Genomic DNA, 18,885 nt, shown 5'->3' on the forward strand with positions numbered 1-18,885 from the left:
TCTACTTAGGTGCATTTTAAGCCATATCAAATGGCCCAAAACCTGACATCCAACTTTCACTTTGCCCTGCTCTTCACATCTCTCTCTGTTGCTTTACTTCATCAGGTTCCTACTCAACTGCTTTCTCGTTTTCAAGTTCTCATCCTGTTTCCTGCTCTCCACCTTATCACCCCGCTTTCCCACATGCATCCTTCATTGCCCTGTTACCTCAGCCCTTCCACAACCTCTTATCAATATTCTTCTTTCACTCCTTCATTATCACAAAATGTCCTGTATCTCCTTTCCCAAGCACTGCTTTCTAAGAAACTACTTTACCCCGCTACAATTAAAAAAGCAAGTTTTTTCAAGCAAGTCTTGCAATTTTTAAACCTATGGAGAGAGGTTGGAAAAAGCTGAGGAACACCACTTGGTTTTAGTTTTTAACACTGTCCTTCTACTGCCCCTAAACCAACATTTTATGCCCACAGCTTTGATGGCAAATGAAATGCTAACAAAATCCAGCCAAAGTTAAATCCATTATCCAGAGGTCTTGACACAAGAATTGACACCAAGACCACTTGACAAAGTATTTTCTCTCCCAGGTCATTTATCCAGACATGGGACACATTATTATGCTAATACAGATTTATTTTCTTGGCTCTAGAAATATGGCTATGCAAAGCATTCCTTCCCCAAGCACAACACAGGTGACAGTCTTTCCCCTACTCTGCAGCAAGTCTGAAAGCTGAAGAAGGGAAAGAAATCCAGTTAAATCAGCTGGGACTGCTGAAGGGAGACAACACACTGTACTGTAAAAGTGGGAGACACGGAAGAAGCAGCAGAAGGATCAGCTCAGTCTCACAAAATTCAGACAGTTCTGCACCGCAGGGCAGACTGGGAGAGGAAATTAGGAAATTCTTGGTATAAACCTGGATTTAAAGCTTGTGTGTCAAGCAGCATCACACAGGGTACCTCAATTTGGGAACTCACCTTTATACAAGGCTTTTTCCAGCTGTGTAAAGGTATCGGGGCTTTTGGGAGGCAAGTAAATGAGGGAGCTACACTGGAAGCTCAGGAGTGACTTGGAACACTGCTGATACCTGGACGTGACTCTCACAGCCTTGGGAAGGCCTGGAGCTACACAGAAAATCAGGGAGCTCAGAAAAACCCAGGGAAAACCCAGTAGCATGGATAGGAGCACCCAGAACCCTCTGGAAGAGCCTGTGATCTGTGCCCAGCACTGAAGCACCAATTACTTTGAAACACAAGTACCTGGAACACCCCAAATAAATGAGGTGTGGAGTTTGTTCTTCACAGAAGGTGCTGCCTCAACACAGAGAAACAGCCAACAGGACAGAAACACAACATGCAGGAAGTTCCAAAACACAGGTGAAATTTCTCATTGTTCAGAGATAGTCTTATCTTGGCCTGCAGGGCATTTATTTGGCAAGTCACAGCTCTGTATCTGCAAATTCCCCTCCACTCCAGTGCTATAAACACATGAATATTCTGTTTTATGAGGCTTGAGTAATATTCATGGAAACTGTCACTCAGTGTCTCTCTCTCTCATGCTGACATTCACTTTGCATCAAGAAGGACAAGATCACTGAGATGCCCAGGAAAGGATTCGTTCTGCTGTTACTGGGGGTTTATTTTTGTGTTTAAACTTTGGAAGATGGGGATAATACATGGAAATTTAGATCTTACGTAACGTAACACACATGTTGCAAAGCAAGAAATGCTGCTCCTGCTCCTACCCCCAAGGAAAACCAGTGCACCTCCAAGCTTTAGCTCATCCTCTGATGTTCCAAGGTAAGGATCAAGTCTGGCTACCACTCAGAAAAATACACAAACAAAGCACAGAATGCATTTTTATCCTAATCTTTTCATGAAAAATCACTGATTTTGTTAAAAATTTGACATAAATGCTTTCTGTTAAAAGGTAAGTTCTGTATTTTCTCTAAGTATAGCTTCTGCAATTTTTTTTCAACACCACTGAAAGCTTTTTAACATAGCACACAGTTAAATGACAATAAAATGGCTGTTTTGAACATGAAGGAGATTATACGTTTTCTGAAACAGAAAAAGAAGAACATGAAAGACAAATCTAATTTTCTCTCATTATAATCCATTGATGCACAGATTTTTGTTAATTGCTTTTCTTATGGATATAATCTAAACATTTTAAGATATAATAAACTGACAAAGCACCACAGGAAAATAGTAGAGAACAAGCCTGGGGAATCTTCTAGCAAATTTTTCATTAGTTTTGCATAGATAACACTATGTGAGAAGCCTGGATGTGTGTTATAGCCAGAAAACACTGAAGTGTAATGGTCAGGGGAAAAGGGCACACAGAAAAGGATATTCCAGCCCTGCTCCCAAGGCCCAACATTCAGAATTCCTAACACTCCCACTCCTGGAAGTCTCCAAGGCCAGGCTGGATGGGACTTGGAGCAATCTGGTCTAGTGGAAGGTGTCCCTGCCCATGGCAGGAGGTAGGACAGGATGGGCTTTAAGATCCCTCTCAACCCAAACCATTCTGGAATTTCATTATTGGTTTGGTGGGAAAGGGAATAACAGAAGCTGTTGAACACACCTACTAGAAAAGTGAGCAGCAAGATGTTCCAAAAATACGTCTGAGAACTAAAAACCAAGGTGTGCCCAGTGTAATTTACCCCAGAGTCAGGAGAGCTCAGCCAGGCTGGTTCGCACTGCAAGGCTGGGACAGCCCCAGCCACCTGGCCCCCAAACCAGCCCTGCTGAACATGCAGCAGGAAAGCTGGGAATTGTCCTCACCAGGCTAAAAAGCTGGAAATTATCCCCACCAGGCTCCTTCCACAGTAACTTTCCAGAATGTAATGAGCACACAAGGTGTAAAAACAGCAGTTTAAAACCCTGTCTCTGCTGTCTCCACAACATAACACTTCTAAACATCCTCACATCCACAGGTAACTAAAATTAAACACAAACTGGAAAATAGATCTAAAGCATTTTCTCAGTAACTGGAATGAACTGAGGATTTCATGTGCTACTTCTATTCATGCTCACAGCTCTGCAGCAAGGCTGAGTTTTACTTTAAGCACAGCCCTGTACACTCCATATTCACGCAATGTAGCAGTTGATCATTTAGTTATGGGTGAAACCCAGTGTTTTACACACATGCAATACTCTTTTTTAACAAATACTGGACATATTTCACTCAGCAAAAAGGTGGAAAAGGTGGTATGTTTACAATTATTACCATTCCTCCCCCCCCCATTGTGGTTTGACATTGGCCAAATGCCAGGGACCTATGCAAGTTGTTTGCTTACTTTCTTATGTTACAGCTGAGCAGAGGAGGGATAAAAATGAATGAAAGACTCATGAGTTGAAATAAGGACTAGGATAAAACATTCTAAAGGCAAAACAGGATCAAATTTAATGGTATAAAGTAAAATTATTATTAATAGAGTCAGAGGAGGATAATGAGAAGCAGAATAAGCCTTTAAAACATTTTTTTTTTCGCCCCAGCTCTGCCCTCTTTCCCACCAACAGCACAGGGAGACAAGGCATGGAGGTTTTGATCATCACTCAAGATCTGTTCGCTCAGGACAGAGAGTCTTTCCTCTGTGATGCCGTGGGGTCCCTCCCATGGGCAAACAGTCTTCCCAAAACTGTTGTGGTGTGGGTCACTTGTCCACAGGGTGCAGTCTTTTAAGGCTAGGCTGCTCTAGTTTGGATGCAAGGGCCTTCTCTGTCTCTTCTGGAAGCAGGAGCCTTTTCTCTTTATTTGGGTCTCTCACTGGATCTCAGCTTTCTCCGGCATCCAACCGCTCCAGTGGGAGCACTTTCCCCATGGGCTGCGAGTGGATCTCTGCATCCCCCATGGACTTCATGCATTACAGGGGGACAGTTTGCTTCACCACAGTCCTCACCATGGCCTGCAGAGGAATCTCAGCTCTGGCACTTGGAGCACTTCCTCCCCCTCTTCTTCCACTGACCTTGGTGCTGCCATGTTGTTTCCCTCACATGTCCTCACTTCCTCCTCCTCTCTGACTAGAAGAAAACTGCTGCCTGTAGGTACTATTGCCAACAAGTTCCATCAATGTAAAGATTCTTGCAGATCCCACAGCACCAAGAGGCTGATTTCACCCAGATTCTGCACAGGGGAGTTGCCCACCCGTTTCTGCCGTCAGCCACGTGGCCCCACCACCACGGCGCAGGCAGCTCCTGCCACAGCGCTGGCACTTCCAGCGCCTCTCCTCACACGGGGCACTGGGAAGGAGCAGCCGCTGGCACCAGCCCTGCCCGTGTGCCCGCAGCACGGCTGGCTGGGAGAGCCAGGCAGGCACAGCTCGCAGCCACAACACATGCCCAGCCCTCAGGAAAAAACTGTGTGCGTGCCGTTTTGATCTTCTTCTGAAGTACGTCATCCCAGGGACGTTACCAACCTCTCTGATTGGGCCGGCAGCATGTCCACCCTCAGAGCCATCAGAAATTGGCTCTGTTGGACATGGTGGGAGCTTCTAGCAGCTTCTCACAGAAGCTATCTCTGTGCCCCGCCCAGGGTCTCCTCCCCTGCCATTACTAAAAAAACAGGCCATGCCAAATCAACACACCCCTCAAGGGGTTATCACAGATTGAATGGTAACAGACTAAATCACCAGAGCGCAGGTCAACAACCTGAAACTCCCAAGTCATGATTCAAGACCCTCCTACAGGTATAAGATAAAGAATCCATAAGGATGCTCCACTGTTGCCGGCCTTGCTGCAGTTGGTCATGCACAGACTTTTAAACACACATCTCAGTGACTGCTTGGAGTTACAGGCTTATGAACAGTGCTTGAGAGGATGCTGCTCTTGGGGGAAAAAAGAGACTGCAGACAAACCCAGCCTGAGGAGCCAAAGAGAACACTTGTTTGTATCCTTTGTAACATCCTAAATACGGGAAAGCAACATTCCCCTAAAGCCACCTCGCTGGTCAGGCCACCCTCTCTTCTGGTTCACAAACTTACTTTCATTATTCATAAAGAACTGCTGCTGGCATAAATCAAATTCTTCACAGATTAAAGAGAAGGAATCCAACATAAGCTGCTAAATACAAGCTTTTCCTGAAAAGCACTACCTGAACCTTGGTTCAAGGTAGTCTTTCAGGGGGACAGGATTTCTAAGACATCCATTGCCAGTTATTTTAAACAGATCTCCAGCATCTATTCTCAATGGACATGAGGGCTCAACAGCATCAAAACTTCAGGACAAATAATGTCAGTAAATCAGAAGAGAATACAGGATAAGATACCAGCACCTGAGTGATTACTATCATTAAAGAAAGCAAATAAACCCACTTTTCCATTCAATGAGTTAGTTCCAGTTGTGTCTGGGAGTCCCAGCATGGACTGAACTCCGCAGTCCCAGCATTGATTGAACTCCACAGTTCCAGCAGAAACATTCACCCAACAGAGGAGTCTGCACAGAAACGCCGGAGAACAAACGAAAGAATGGGGCATTAAATGACCAGTCTGGGCACAGAGTTAATTACTGTGGGATATCAGTCAGGTCTCCAAAATCCCAGCTCTGTCTCCCCATCCCTCACAGGCCACGCTGGCTCACTGATACAGACTCCTCTTCCTCAATAAAGCAGGAGGAAGAAAAATCATCACGTCAGGCCAGCAAGGAAGGCAGACAATCTCCTGCACATTTTGTTGAGCCAAAATAAGCCCTTTGAGCTCACCCCTGAGCACCCATAGAAACCAAACAAGTAACAAATTTTTTTCACAGACCTGTGAAAGGAAATGAGTGTTTCATTTGACCCAATATAAAATAATAGTAAATAGTATAGCAGTGCAGCATGTTATGCATCAGCAGACAAACTTTCAATAAATCATGGGCAGCTGAAAAATCAGACCTGCACCATGGCAGAGCTCCTACACCAACCACCAGCTCTTACTACTGTGAGCAAGATACAACTCCCCACAGTACCTGCATGTGGTGACATGGCAAGGTAGGGCCATTGTTCCCAGGGGAACACACGTGGATAATGTGGAATCACTTGTGCCTATTTTTCCAGTCCCACCAAAAACCTCTCAAACCCAAAACCTGATTTCTCTCCAGGAAGAACAGGCTGTCCCTTTTTAACATCTCAACAATCCACACACATGGCTTTTAAGATGTTTTGAGACTCAATTTCTGTAAGAGGAATGGAGGGAAATGAGTGAGTCACTATGTTTAAGTCAAACCTATAAAAAGAAACATAAGTGTCAGACTCCTGGGTGACAACCGTGGGGTGGCAGGTGAGTCATGCCCTGGCACAGGCACACTGTAATTTGGTGCAAAGAAGTCATTGTAATCAATATTTACAGGTGGGTATTTTTATAAAAAAGTGCACATTTGCCACAACAGATTTAGAGACTGCTCCTTGAATGCAGATAAAAGCATCAGATGAAAAATTCTGCACGCCCCTCAAAAACAGATACGTCTTCAAACATAAATACAACTTCAAACCTGACCATGGAGAAGGACGTTTACCCTGGGTCAAAAGCACCACCAGAACAACCCCACTGGCACCAACACCCAAAAACACGGGGTGAGAGAATTTCTTCACAGAAAGGGTTGTTAAACACTGGAAGGGGCTGCCCAGGGAGGGGGCAGAGTCCCCATCGCTGGAGGTGTCCAAGGAAGGCCTGAACATAGCACTGTCAAACCAGGACAGGCACTCAGTGCTCTGGGCCGCTGACAAGGTGGGGATCAGGCACAGGCTGGACTCGATGGCCTGGGAGAGATTTTCCAGCCTAGATCCAAGCTGATCCTGCAATTCTGGGACCACTCCATGGGGGACTTCTGAAACTTGTTTAAAAGGATCAGCGCTATTACGCAACTGTTAAATACGTTCATATATCCAGCGTGAAAACAAACACTGCCAACAACTCCTCAGGGATGAATCTGGGGAAGCACCAGATAGATTTCAAGCACACGAGGTGATTATTTGGATGTTTCTGACAACTTCATGCCTAAGGGCTGCAATTGTGAACCAGAACTGGTGGCAGAGCTGGTGCCTCTGCTAAGGGCCTCTAATCTGCAGTGGTACTAAAGTCTTTTTTCTGTGTCCTATTATCTGGGAAACGAAGAATAATTTTACAAATGAAATTAGAAAAAAATCCTAAATATATGCATAAGCTTAAGAAAATCAAGATCTTATAAAAGAAAGAAAATTTAAACTCTACTCATTGCACCACATATAGAACACATTTATTTCTCAGGCTTCTAATGCTCACTGCAGGCTCTCCAAATGATCAGCTTTTGCTTATGGACTTGCTTTCAATATATAACCTTACACATAAGTTGTATACAGGGCTTACCTGCAAGAAGGCCTAATATTTGCAAATTAAAAACAAGACCATCCCCATCACTTTAAATCACTACAGAAAAGCTCAGACACATCTTTCCCAGATCAAATAGGACTCACAGCTGATTTCATTCCAATTCTGTTAGTGCCAAACACCCAGCATTCCAGAACTAGTAAATTGGGTGTCCAATTATCACTCTTGGAGTTCAAGGGGCTGCATTTAAATGAAGATCATGAAAATGAAAGGAACTCAAAATACCTTGCTGACTAGAGAAGTGAGCATTGAAAGTGACAGTTGCTCAGGGAAAGCATTTCTAAAAATGTTAAGTCTTACCAAGTGTGGTTTTAATAAAGACCTAAAAACTGCCATGTTTTTTTCTTGCTGTCCCTCACTCTCACCCCATGACAAGTAACCTACAAGACACAAAAAAGATGGAGAAACAAAGATTTTCAGGAAGAGAGGCAATGAGAAGGGGGGACAGATATACTGAGGGGGAGAAAAGAAAAATAGAGAAAACATTTTCAAAAAAGAAAGAGATTAAATGAAACAAGCAAGGCAAACAATAGTGGAAGTTAAAAGCAATAGAAAAAGTTTGCCTCTAAACAGAGAGCAGACACTGCAGAAAGAAAAGTTTGGGCATGCTGAAGCACTGTAATTTATGAAAAAATGCAACTAGGCAGGTTCCCTAAGTGCAACCCCACACCCTTGTGAACCAGCACATCCAGATGCTTTTTCGCTCCTGGACATTTCTGGAGCAAGTTCCCTCTCCCAGACACAGTGGGACACAGTGGCCAACACATCAACCTTGGGTTATAGCCACAGAATTGCTGCCTTTTATTGTCTGTTCCACCCAGAGTAACTGTGGCCACCCCATCCCTGTAAGTGTCCAAGGGCAGGTTGCACAGGGCTTGGAGCAGCCTGGGCTAGTGGAAGGTGTCCCTGCCCACAGCAGGGATGCAATGAGATGGGCCTTAAGGGCCCTCCCAACCCAAACCATTCCTGACCAGTTCTTTGGAGGGAGATCCACAGCTCCCTGTTACAAAGTTAATTCTAACAATGTGCCACAATCAGAAGTTCCACCCAGGAACAGTACTTACATTTCATGCCTAGAATAGGATTTTGGAAGGGTCACCACTAACTAAAATAATGTTTCCAAATACAGAAGTTTGAAACCAGTAAGTTATGCTCCTCAGCAATCTCAGTCCCAGTGCCTGATGCCCAAATGATTTCCCAACACTGCTTCCAAAGCAGAAAAAGCACAGAAACATTTATTACAAAGAAGATAAAATAAAAATCACTTGGCATAAGTTTTCTATTACAGGCAGGAGAAAGACAGGTGAAGAAGGAAAATGGCTACAAATATTCCTGATTTAAGTTCCTACACAGCAGACAAACTGATGGTTTTGACGCATTCAGCAATATAACCTGTCTCTTAACAAAATCTACTCCAAGAACATTCCTGGGGCAGCGAAAGTAATGTTTGAGCTCCTCTGGAAATTGAAAAGAGGTTTTCTCAGTTTGAAGGCAGTAGCAGAGCTGAGCTCAGACTCTGGTGCAGCTGAGGACTCTCTGCCTGCCGGGACAAAGCACAGGAGCCCAGCCCAGCTCCAGGGAAGGAGCTGCAGTCTCAGGGCTGGCACGGAATCCTGGATCACTCGAGTTGTGCCAGGCAGTGTTTTCCCTTGGGAAGATGCACAAAGTGCTGTGTACAGGAGCCAACGTGGTGCATCAGCCTTGTCTGCCTTCAGTCCTGACACACAGCACAGGATTTCCCTCTTATCTAAACTAAAGCTTTTAAAGCAGACTAATGCAAATGTTATCCTTGCTGTGACTGGATTCCTGGGCATGGGACATAATAATGACTGATTTAGCCACAGACCTCAGATTAAAACCTTTACGGATTTCCTGTCAAGTGATGCAGTATTTAATTCAGCCCTTTTAGGTGGGCAATACATGACAGTACTACAAGTAATCACATTCTGGAGAATTATTTTGAATTACATTCCTGGTCACAATCAAATTGATGGAATTCCTGCTCTGCTCCAGAATAAGTGCTATCATATAAATTCAGACTGTTTTCATGTCAAATTTACTGCTGTCAACAGTGAAAGCAAAACTCACATTTTTAGTGCAGGGCGGAGGTTCTGCTCTTTCTTGTGACTTGATCTAGATGCAAGGGGTTTAGAAATAATATTTACAATAAAAGTAATAATAATTATTAATAATCATCAAACAAATAATCCTATTGAATATTTAAGCCAGAAACCATCTCCTTAAAAATTTCTCCAGGGTGTCTCACAGTGCATTATAAAGAAGAATCTTTTTTAAAAATATTCAAATATTCAAATTAAATTTTTGTAAGATTCAATATGTTTTTACCATTGTTGAATATCATGACACTCCTACAGAAAAAAGAAAACAGAGGAAGAAGGAAGAGGGAGAGGAAAAAAATAGAGCTTGAAAAAAGGAGAAAACATTGTGCTTCTCACAGTGCTTCTGTACAAAAGGACTGATGAAATTAAGACATATAGTCCATGCGTTCCAACAGAGGCTTGAAATGCCACTTTAACATAAGCAAAAACATAACGAAAAATCCAATAAACTATTTTAAAAAGCGCACATTACTGAGAGACTAATTTTGTTTTCATATTTGGAGCCACAAGCTCCTGCTTTATGTGGCATCTGAGGATCCAAATGGATTATTTCAGTGTTTTCCAGCATCCTCAGTAGCTTCTCCACCTTTTCCCCTGCACATCATTCTTCAAACTTAGGCTAATCAAAAGAAATTTCTGGGATCTTCACTTCCATTTTTAGTGCTGGCCTAGTTAAAAAAACAAAGGGAGCCCAGCAATAAATAGTAAGACAGGCTCCTCTTTTTTTGTTGAAAGACTAAAGGAAATAATCTCTCTGTTCCTCCTTGATCAGATTATTGAGGCAAACAGGCTCTTCAAGAGCTGTTAGCAAAGCACCCAGCGTGGTGTGAAGTCTGGAGAGAAAGGAGATGGGGAAGAAAGCCATCCTGGAGCTGAAATGCATCAATGCAGCACTGAAGCAGACACCCAGCCACGGCACTCCTGGGAAGTGCTGCTGGGACACCTTGGCTGTGACTGAATTTCTGGACTCCTGCCCAATTTATTTTGAGTGGATTCAGTTTAATTGTCTGTGTGTGACTTCCTGAACCAGCAGGTACCTGCCAGACTGTCCCAGCTTATTTCTGAAGTCCATTAACTGCAGTTCCATGCAGAAGGGAGATTTTCGGAACCCTCAGTTACTCACAACACCCTGATCAATTTTCCCAATGATTAAGGATGAATGGCTGATAACAAACCTTGACAGGTCACATGGAGGCAGCTGGCCTGGAGCATGTGCAGCTTTGGAGAAAAGGAACTGCACAGGCATCACCAGGTCCCCCCCATGGAAATAACTGAAGACCCAGTTCTGCCTGGATTTGTACTATCCTGATTCTTCCTTTTCCTTAAGGACCAGCCTACCTTACACTTGCTTTATGCCAGTGTACATCCAAGATGACTGAAATAAAGACTGAGTGACAAATTAAATGAGAACACAAAAACTTGGGAATTATATCACAAATAGATTCCATTACCAAGTGATTTCACCTGCTCAACAGCACAGTGGGATCAGGTACAGAGATCAGACACTCTGCATGTAAAACAGTCTGCATCTGACTTCTGGGGCAAAGTTGGTTTCACAATGACAACTTGAGGCTTTCAGTGTTCTGGAAGAGACCAAACTGAGGCTTCTGAAGACAGATTTGCTGAGCTGTTCCCAGTACCCTGAACTGCAGAGGAGAGGAGAAGCTGTGTGTGCTCAAATAACCCTGAGTGAAGGGGCCTAAACACTGCCAGGTGTCTCTTCTGCAGACAGCACTGCCAAGGAAGTCAAGGACTCTCCTACTCTACGCTGCAAACCATTGGAAACTGGAGAAATAACACTGTGGACTGCCAAGCCCATCCTGAGTGAAGGCACAGCTAGAAATGAGGTGACAATCCCTACATCAGCTCCGAGAGGCCAGGACACCCTTTTCCTCCTGGCACAGCACAGACCCTGTGCAGCACCCCCATCTCTGCTGCAGCCATCCCACCCCTTGTGCTCTCTGGTCAAACTTTAGGAGTCTAAAATGCATTCATTACAATGTTAAATGAACCTGCACTTGAAGGATGACTGAGGGGAGGAAAAACTGATGTGCAGGTCCCCATGGCAGCAGCCAGAAAGGACAGGCTTCACAATTCTGTGATCATTTCACCAAGGCAGCTCTCCGGCCTCTGAGAAGCATTTCTGCTGCAGCTCATCCAACGTGCTCAGCACTTCTATTTATACAGACATGGCTCACCTTACAACTGCCTCACACAAGGTTCCTCTTCCACCTTCCCTTCAAAAAACAATAGGAAAACATTGTGAAAGTAAGATCTCTTGCTAGAGTACATCCCCAGTCAGTGACAGGGCTGTAAAGACAAGGTGATACACAAGGTTGGGAATGCTCAGAACTGCCATGGGGATCTGAGGTGAGCACAAAGGGGAACTGCTGGACCAGAAACTGTCACCCTGACCCCACCTGACACTGCCATGTGCCCAGCCCCGCAAAAGCAGCAGGAATGGGAAGATCCAAACCTCATCTGCATTCAGAACATCATTTCAAAGGTGTCTTGAATGGGCAGACATGTCACACAGTCATTTTTTTACTGCAGTCCTTAAGTGAATTGTTTTGTTGTTTTTATTATTATATTGAGGACATTCATTTAAAGTAAGAAAAATAAGGAAGAAAGCAGTGAAGCTTGGCTGCAAAGTGAGTAGACATGTCCCTAGAGATCTCCCGTCTAAAGTCTGGGAAAAAAAACAGCTCTAATCTCCTCTGGTACTCCTTAGACTGGAAAAGAGAAACATTTGCAGATGGTGTTCCTGAGGGGGTGTGGGAGGCAGGAAAAAATAATTTCTCCAGACTCAGCCTTTCTATCATGTGTAAAAGTAAATGGATTTCTTTCACTTCTTCAAACTCTGCATTTTTGGGTTTTTGGTTTTTGTTTTTTTTTTTTTTAATTCAGCCCTGGTTACTTCCTTCTCCCAGTTCTGTGGATTCCCATCCACATGCTCCCTCTCCACTACACCCCCTTCATCAAAGCAACACCATCCCAGGGCTGCAGCACCTCATCACCAAAGTCTCACAGTTCCCACTTTTCAAGAGCTCTTTCCTCCCAAGAACTTCTTAGCAGCTGTACCAGAAGGGAATTTTGCCTCTTATCTCCTCTGTGTAACATGGTCAGAAGAGCCAGACTGACTCACAGGCCCCAAAATGGGCATTCCATGAACTGGGGAATCTTGGATACACGTCCTTCCTCCCACACAGGACTAGGAGCTGAGCTTTTAACTGAAACCGGGAGAGTCACAAAAAGTCACAATGGAAAAATTTATAGGTTCATTATCAATATCAACTATCAGCAATAAGGCTGATTTGATCAACAATGTCACACCAAAAAAGCAGTTTGGACAGAAATAAGCAGAATGCTTTCCCATGCTGTCCTCTCTCATGTCCCAGCTCCGTCAATTAATTGCAGATGATCCTCATCTACAGCAATGCCTTCTGCTTAAAACTATTTAGTGTCAACTGCATTGCTGGTAAAACTCCCATGTTCTAATAAGAAAAGTGTTTTGCTTGTTTTAAAAGCCCAACAGAAAAAAGATCAATTTCTTCCTTTATGCTGATCTAATGCTCCAGTGGGCAAAGCTAAATAGTAATAACCTTCACTGGGAAGAGGCCAATTTGTTCTTCCCCAATTCCCCAGCCGTAAGTAATTGTGTGTCAACCACTGAGAAAGATGTGAAATCCAGCATGTGCTTCAAGTGAGCTGAAGTGCCAGCATCCCTCCGTGAGGGTCACTGGGAGCCCTTCAGTGCAGCTAACATGTGCTGCAGTGCTGCTGTGAACTGAAGGGCCAAGAGAACTCTTTCTCAACAAACCATGTCTCCTGCTCCCTGTGTGTTATAGTGTAAAATACAATTTTCTTGGACGCTGAGACTCCACCATCAGCCCACCCTAGAAGAATTCAAGGTGAGCTCTCCCATTTCAGCCCTGCCAGGTACTGTTGCTAAGCACATTTTAAAGGAATTCAGCCACAAATGCATCACAAGACAATCCAATATGGACATCAAAGCAGCACAGACCTATAGGAATAGGAAGGAAATGCTGTCCAGCAACTCTCACACCATTCTTTTCCAGCAGGATGGAGCACAATTAAAGCTCTGACATGACCAGAGCTATTAAGGAACAAGGAGGTGCTGCAGTTACCTGCAGACTCACTCAGACCACAGGATGACTGTTCTGTTATAGAAACTGCAGAGGATGACCTTGGATTTCCTCCTGAGGTGAAATTCTATTTGAGCATGCCTCACCTCACCTCACAGCCGCTCCAACATTTCCAGTGCCATCACTCAGATGTCCTTGGCTTCCATGGGCAAGTCCTATGAATGGAAACAGAACCAGGGCAGAGGCTGTTGAACACCATTTTTGCTTTGCCGCTGCCTAATTAGATGATGCTGACTAATCCTCTGCATTACTTCACAGTGAAAGGAACCCAGCAGGAGTGTTAGGATGGTTTGAAAGAGCTAAAAGCCATGAATTATTTCCTTTTACAGAGAGCATTTCATTTGTACAAGTTGCTTCCATCAAGTGTTCCTTTCTGAGATTATATTCCCCACAAAATGTCTCTGTGGCCTCCAGTGTTGCAAGTTCGAAGAACAGCAGACAGAAACAGAAAAATGAAGAGAAAAAAGCTGGATGCACTCCCCTTCAATATGAAATATTTTCCATATTGAAGCAACTACAATGAGAAGTGATTTGCAGAACTGGTCTCTTGACCTACTACTAAGTAAACAGGGGCTATAAATTGTTCTCCTCTTGCAAAACTGTAGATCTGTGGCTAATATGCCCATAATGCAGCCCCTGAGCAAATTCACAGAGAGCAGCTCACGGCTTTAGAGTGGGACATGCACATGCACTCCTTGCAAAGCTCAACCCCACACTTGAGCGTTCTGTTGAGCTGAGAGCACCTCAACAGACTTAGCACTGCCAGAAATTTAAACCTAAATTTAAACCTTTGTTTCCTCAGAGATCCTGCTAAACCACAACTGCAAAAGACACAAGGTGAAAAGAAAGGCCACAGACTGAAACATTCAAGGATAGGGAATCTTTTATAATCAATTTTTTGAAGCTTTAACAGGATGACATCATCAGCCACCTCATTACCTGAGCTGGTTCCTATGGCAAGTGTTTTTTTTTATTCCAAGCTTAGCCTCATAAGTGATGATCCATAGGAAACACAGCAGTGCTACTGGGAAGACAGGGGAAATGGCAGCTCAGTCAGCCAGCTGGTTCCTATGGCAAGTGTTTTTTTTTATTCCAAGCTTAGCCTCATAAGTGATGATCCAATAGGAAACACAGCAGTGCTACTGGAAAGACAGGGGAAACAACGGCAGCTCAGTCAGCCAGGGGGTAGGGCAGCTCTGGTTAGGAACTAACAGGGCTCTACAGCCCTGGTGAGTATGAAAATCATTCCCCATTTTCACAGAATCACAAAAGTAGGAAGGGACCCATAAGAACCACTGAGTTCAACTCCTGGCCCTACCCAGACATCCCACCAATCCCGCCCTGTCCCTGAGAGCATTGTCCAACCACTCCTGGAGCTCTAGCAGTTCCTAGCAGAATGATGGCAGCAAAGTCAGCAAAGGCAAATGCACTTTGTTGGTGAGTTTTCAACAAAACTTAAAGTATAATGAATGACCTCGATGCTCCAGTGTTCTACTTTTTGTTTGGTTTTTTTTTTGAGTTCCCCAAATCATTCAGGGGTAGACAGAACACGAACCCAAAGCCAGCTTCCCCTGTGACTTGAGATACATCAAAACCAGTCCCCATGGCCCTGGATGGACAAGTCTGAAGAACATTCATAATACACTTCTGGTGCTGGTGACTGAGAAATTTTACCCCTTCCAGTCAGGAGCTCAAGGCCTCCCACACTGTACCAGGCTCCTATCAGAAGTGAAAGGCTGGGGTGTGGGGTGTGTTCCTCACGTTCCTCCATGCACATCTCAACCTCTACTAGAAAGTACCTCTTACGAAAGAGCAGAGTTTGAAGCAGTTTTATCCTTCAAAATAACTCCACACAAACAGCCTCTTGCCAAACAACACAGCTCCTGAAAGCTGCCCAAGGTCAAATGTACTCCCTCCTTTAGTCACAAAACCAAGTCAGCACAACTGCAACTTCACCTCCTCACCCACAGCAGATCCTCCAGGATGTGCCAGGGCTGCACCACTCACTGAGGGCAGCTTTTTAGTCTCAGCCTTACCTGAGCACAGAATTTGGCTGAATATTCTGTTAGCAATTACACAGAAATTTGGGTCAGTGATGGAGGAGAGAACAGGAGGAAAAAAACAGCTGGATTTACAGAGCACCCAGGTTTGTGCAGTGTAGAGAATAAAACCTCTTCTACTTACACTGCAGCCACACTTGGTCAGGAAGCAGAATGACTGAGCTCAGGTCCACAGTTATTTTCAAAATAATTTGCTTTCCAAAAAGCTTCCCAGGTGTACCTGCAGGTCAGTCCCTACATGCATATGCCCTTTTAGATCTCATGTTTTTATTGGCACATGATTTTACAAGTACCTAGTGCAATAATGCTCAAAAAAATGTAATGCATAAATATCTCTGCATACAATTAAACTAATAATTAGTTCCCATCAAGGACATGCATGCAAGAATGTGGAACAATAGCTGAGCAGTGGAAGTGTGCAGGCATTCATTAAGCCACTACATAAATGCAGGAAGACGCGCTGCTGGAAATAACTTTTGCTCAAGGTCACTAGTGAAGTTGTTTTAATGTAATTAATTCAGTAGCATTCAGAATAATAAAAACTGGCATAAAGTACTAATTCAGCTGAAGGACAACAAGCAGCCACAGACTGTGTATCATCCATAAACAAAACCATGACAGAGCTGGCAGTGCTGCACTGGGCCAGGGTTAAGCAACCCTTGCTGACTCACCGGGCAGCTCTGCCACCAGCCCTTCCAAACAGAGGGGCAGAAATGTCCCCTGAAAGTCAGGACCCAAAATGCAACTCCAAGGGGGGAAAAGACAGGAATTCAGTAAGTTTAATGCTAGCTGGTTTTTTATTTTAGTAAATAGCATGTCTTTCCCCTTGGTATTTGGATAATGTGACAACATTGAGGAAGAATTTTGGTTGGTCTCAAATGAAGAGGAGTGAAAAACCATTTCAGCCTCTCTTGTTAAAGACACTCTCCTTCTTTCCTTCCAAGAAATCTTGTCATGTTATTGCCCAGCCAGCAGACCTGCCATAGTACACAGGAGGAAGATGGGAGAGCAGCAGCCAGGGGAGGATCAAACACCTCACAATGGACTTCAGGCCCAACTAAACAGGTTTAATCATTTTCAGCACATTTTATTCCAACAGCATGCAACCTATTTTAGGCCTTACTCTGAGCTGACTATAATTAACTGTAATTTGTACAGATTTCAATTTAATACATGAACTGGCTTGCTTAAAAAAAAAAAAAAAAAAAAAAGCAGGGCAATTTCCAAAGTTAAAGAAAGTCAGAAACCCATTTTTAAGTTCAAATGTCAGGCAAAAACACACTGTATATTGGCTCTATATAACAATTTTTCCAACACAATTCCAAGGTAAATATTTTAGAGGCTTTTATGGTGTTTCAAACTTAGCACAAAGACAGAATGTGATTTCATACACTGAAAAACTCAATTTCCCTTTAATAAAAATGCAGTTAATATTTGCTTTCTTAGCAGCAGTAGAGGCTTATATTTCAGAATTTGGCTGGGTTTGGGTTTTTTTGCTGTGACATACAGCACGATTGTGTTTAGGTTCAAATGAGATCTTCAAATCTGGTGAGACCTGGCCTTATTTCCCATCTCCAATTCTGTTCTCTTCTATTTTATTACCCAAGAAAACATCACCATTTCTAGCCTCCCCTTACACTGTCACCCCCAGTGTCACACAAAATCCCAGCAGTGAAAATAAAGAGAAGAAAGCCCTGTTTCAGAACCTCATGTGGACATTCCCCGAGGGAAAAACCACAAGAATAAACTCTTGCTCATTTACATCCATGCCTCTCTTTTTCCTCCTTCCCAGGCACTCTTATCTATGCTACAGAATTTTCTCTGCTGTAGGTGAGTTATCACAAAATCCCTTTTACAAACAACATGGCAAAGAAAACCAGAAGAATACCACAAGGTTTTGAATCACAACTTGACATACTGTAGTGTTCCAAATGGGTAAATCTGCCTGCCCTGCACCTCTCTTTTGCCACTTTAATTGCATTTCTGTGCTTTGCATCTCTCCTTTGTTGGAAACTTTTATTTCTCTGGTAACTCCTGAGACAAGACAGCAGTTTGTGGAGGAAAAAAGAATAAACCTGTGACATTTTTTGTAAGGGAGGAAAACAAGAAAAACTCCCAGTGCCCTTATCTGTATCAGCACCTGCACAAAAACACCCTTGGGATCCTCTCCAGCACATCCCTCCAATGCAGGCAGCCACATCTGCCTTGGAATTCAGCATCAGGCATTGCCAAAGTTTTCCTGACTAATGCTGCAAAGCCTGGCTGTGAGCTAAGCTGCAGTGACTTCAATTGGAAAGCAAGTCTGATAGTTTTGCAGTGCTGTCTGGCAAGCCAGGAAAGAGATGAGGGATGGGAAGAGTGACGGAAATGGAATTAAGAAGTAGTAGATGAGGTGACATTCAAGAAGAGAGAGACTATAAAAGCAATGACACCATTCTGACTTGACACACTTCAGATAATGTAACTTCAAGCTGACAGAGCATAAATAGTCACTGATGATGTAAAAACAGAGTTAGGAATACTTGGAAGTATTAACTTTTCCTGGGCAACTGCCATTCCTACAGCCCAGACAGAACTACTTTGCTTCTCTGTAAGTTAAATGGCATCATTTTGCTTTTGGCTTCCAAGAAAACTTTGTTCTAATTAGAACAGTTCCTTGCAGAGCACAGTGAGTTCCCAGCACCACAGTAAATGAATAAATGCAGCAAACACAGATGCAACTTCCACCTTGCAAGGCTGTTCAGAAAGTTTTGAATTCCTTCAAACAAGACTAAGCAATGTCCAGCCAAAATCATCATGAAGCCAAGGAGAAACAAGCACAGCCCAAACTCACCAGTCGAGTATGAAGTATGAGCAGAAGAGCACTGCAGAAGTGTAAGAGGGTTGGGCTCCAAAGTATCCACACCTCTGTGGCTCTGAGCTGAGCTCCCTACCAGCAACATAGAAACACTTCGGTGGGAAAAGACCACTGGGATGTGCCTGAAAATACCAGAGGATGTGCACAAAAAGGCACCAAGCTCTGGTACTCCACAGACTAAGTGAATTTCCAGCACGCTGCAAGTGCAGAGAACCTGAAAGGAACGATTCAGTGGGAGCCAGGGCAGGAACAGCTGCATGACCCCAGATGTGCCCTATTCCCAGTTCCTTCCTTGTCTTTTGCAGCAACTTCAAACCATGAGAGAGCATCTTCCCCAAAGCCCCA

The 18,885-nt window shown here is 43.8% G+C and overlaps 1 protein-coding gene across 3 annotated transcripts in view; it reads right to left on the minus strand.

The window, feature by feature from the left end:
- The window catches only part of ARHGAP32 (Rho GTPase activating protein 32), a 238,680-nt gene that overhangs the window by 183,409 nt on the left and 36,386 nt on the right, over nucleotides 1–18,885 (minus strand). Inside the window, exon 1 of one of the 3 annotated variants that reach the window (XM_039721964.1) lies at nucleotides 13,710–13,763. The exons of 1 other annotated variant lie outside the window; for it this stretch is intronic. The gene's annotated coding sequence lies outside the window, so the exon portion shown is untranslated. Of the gene's footprint in view, nucleotides 1–13,709; nucleotides 13,764–18,885 lie in introns of those variants that run through there. One more of the 3 variants, XM_039721966.1, reaches the window with a different exon arrangement.

This window comes from Passer montanus, unplaced genomic scaffold (assembly GCF_014805655.1).
Source record: "Passer montanus isolate IOZ18808 unplaced genomic scaffold, ASM1480565v1 scaffold47, whole genome shotgun sequence".
Taxonomy (NCBI): domain Eukaryota; kingdom Metazoa; phylum Chordata; class Aves; order Passeriformes; family Passeridae; genus Passer; species Passer montanus.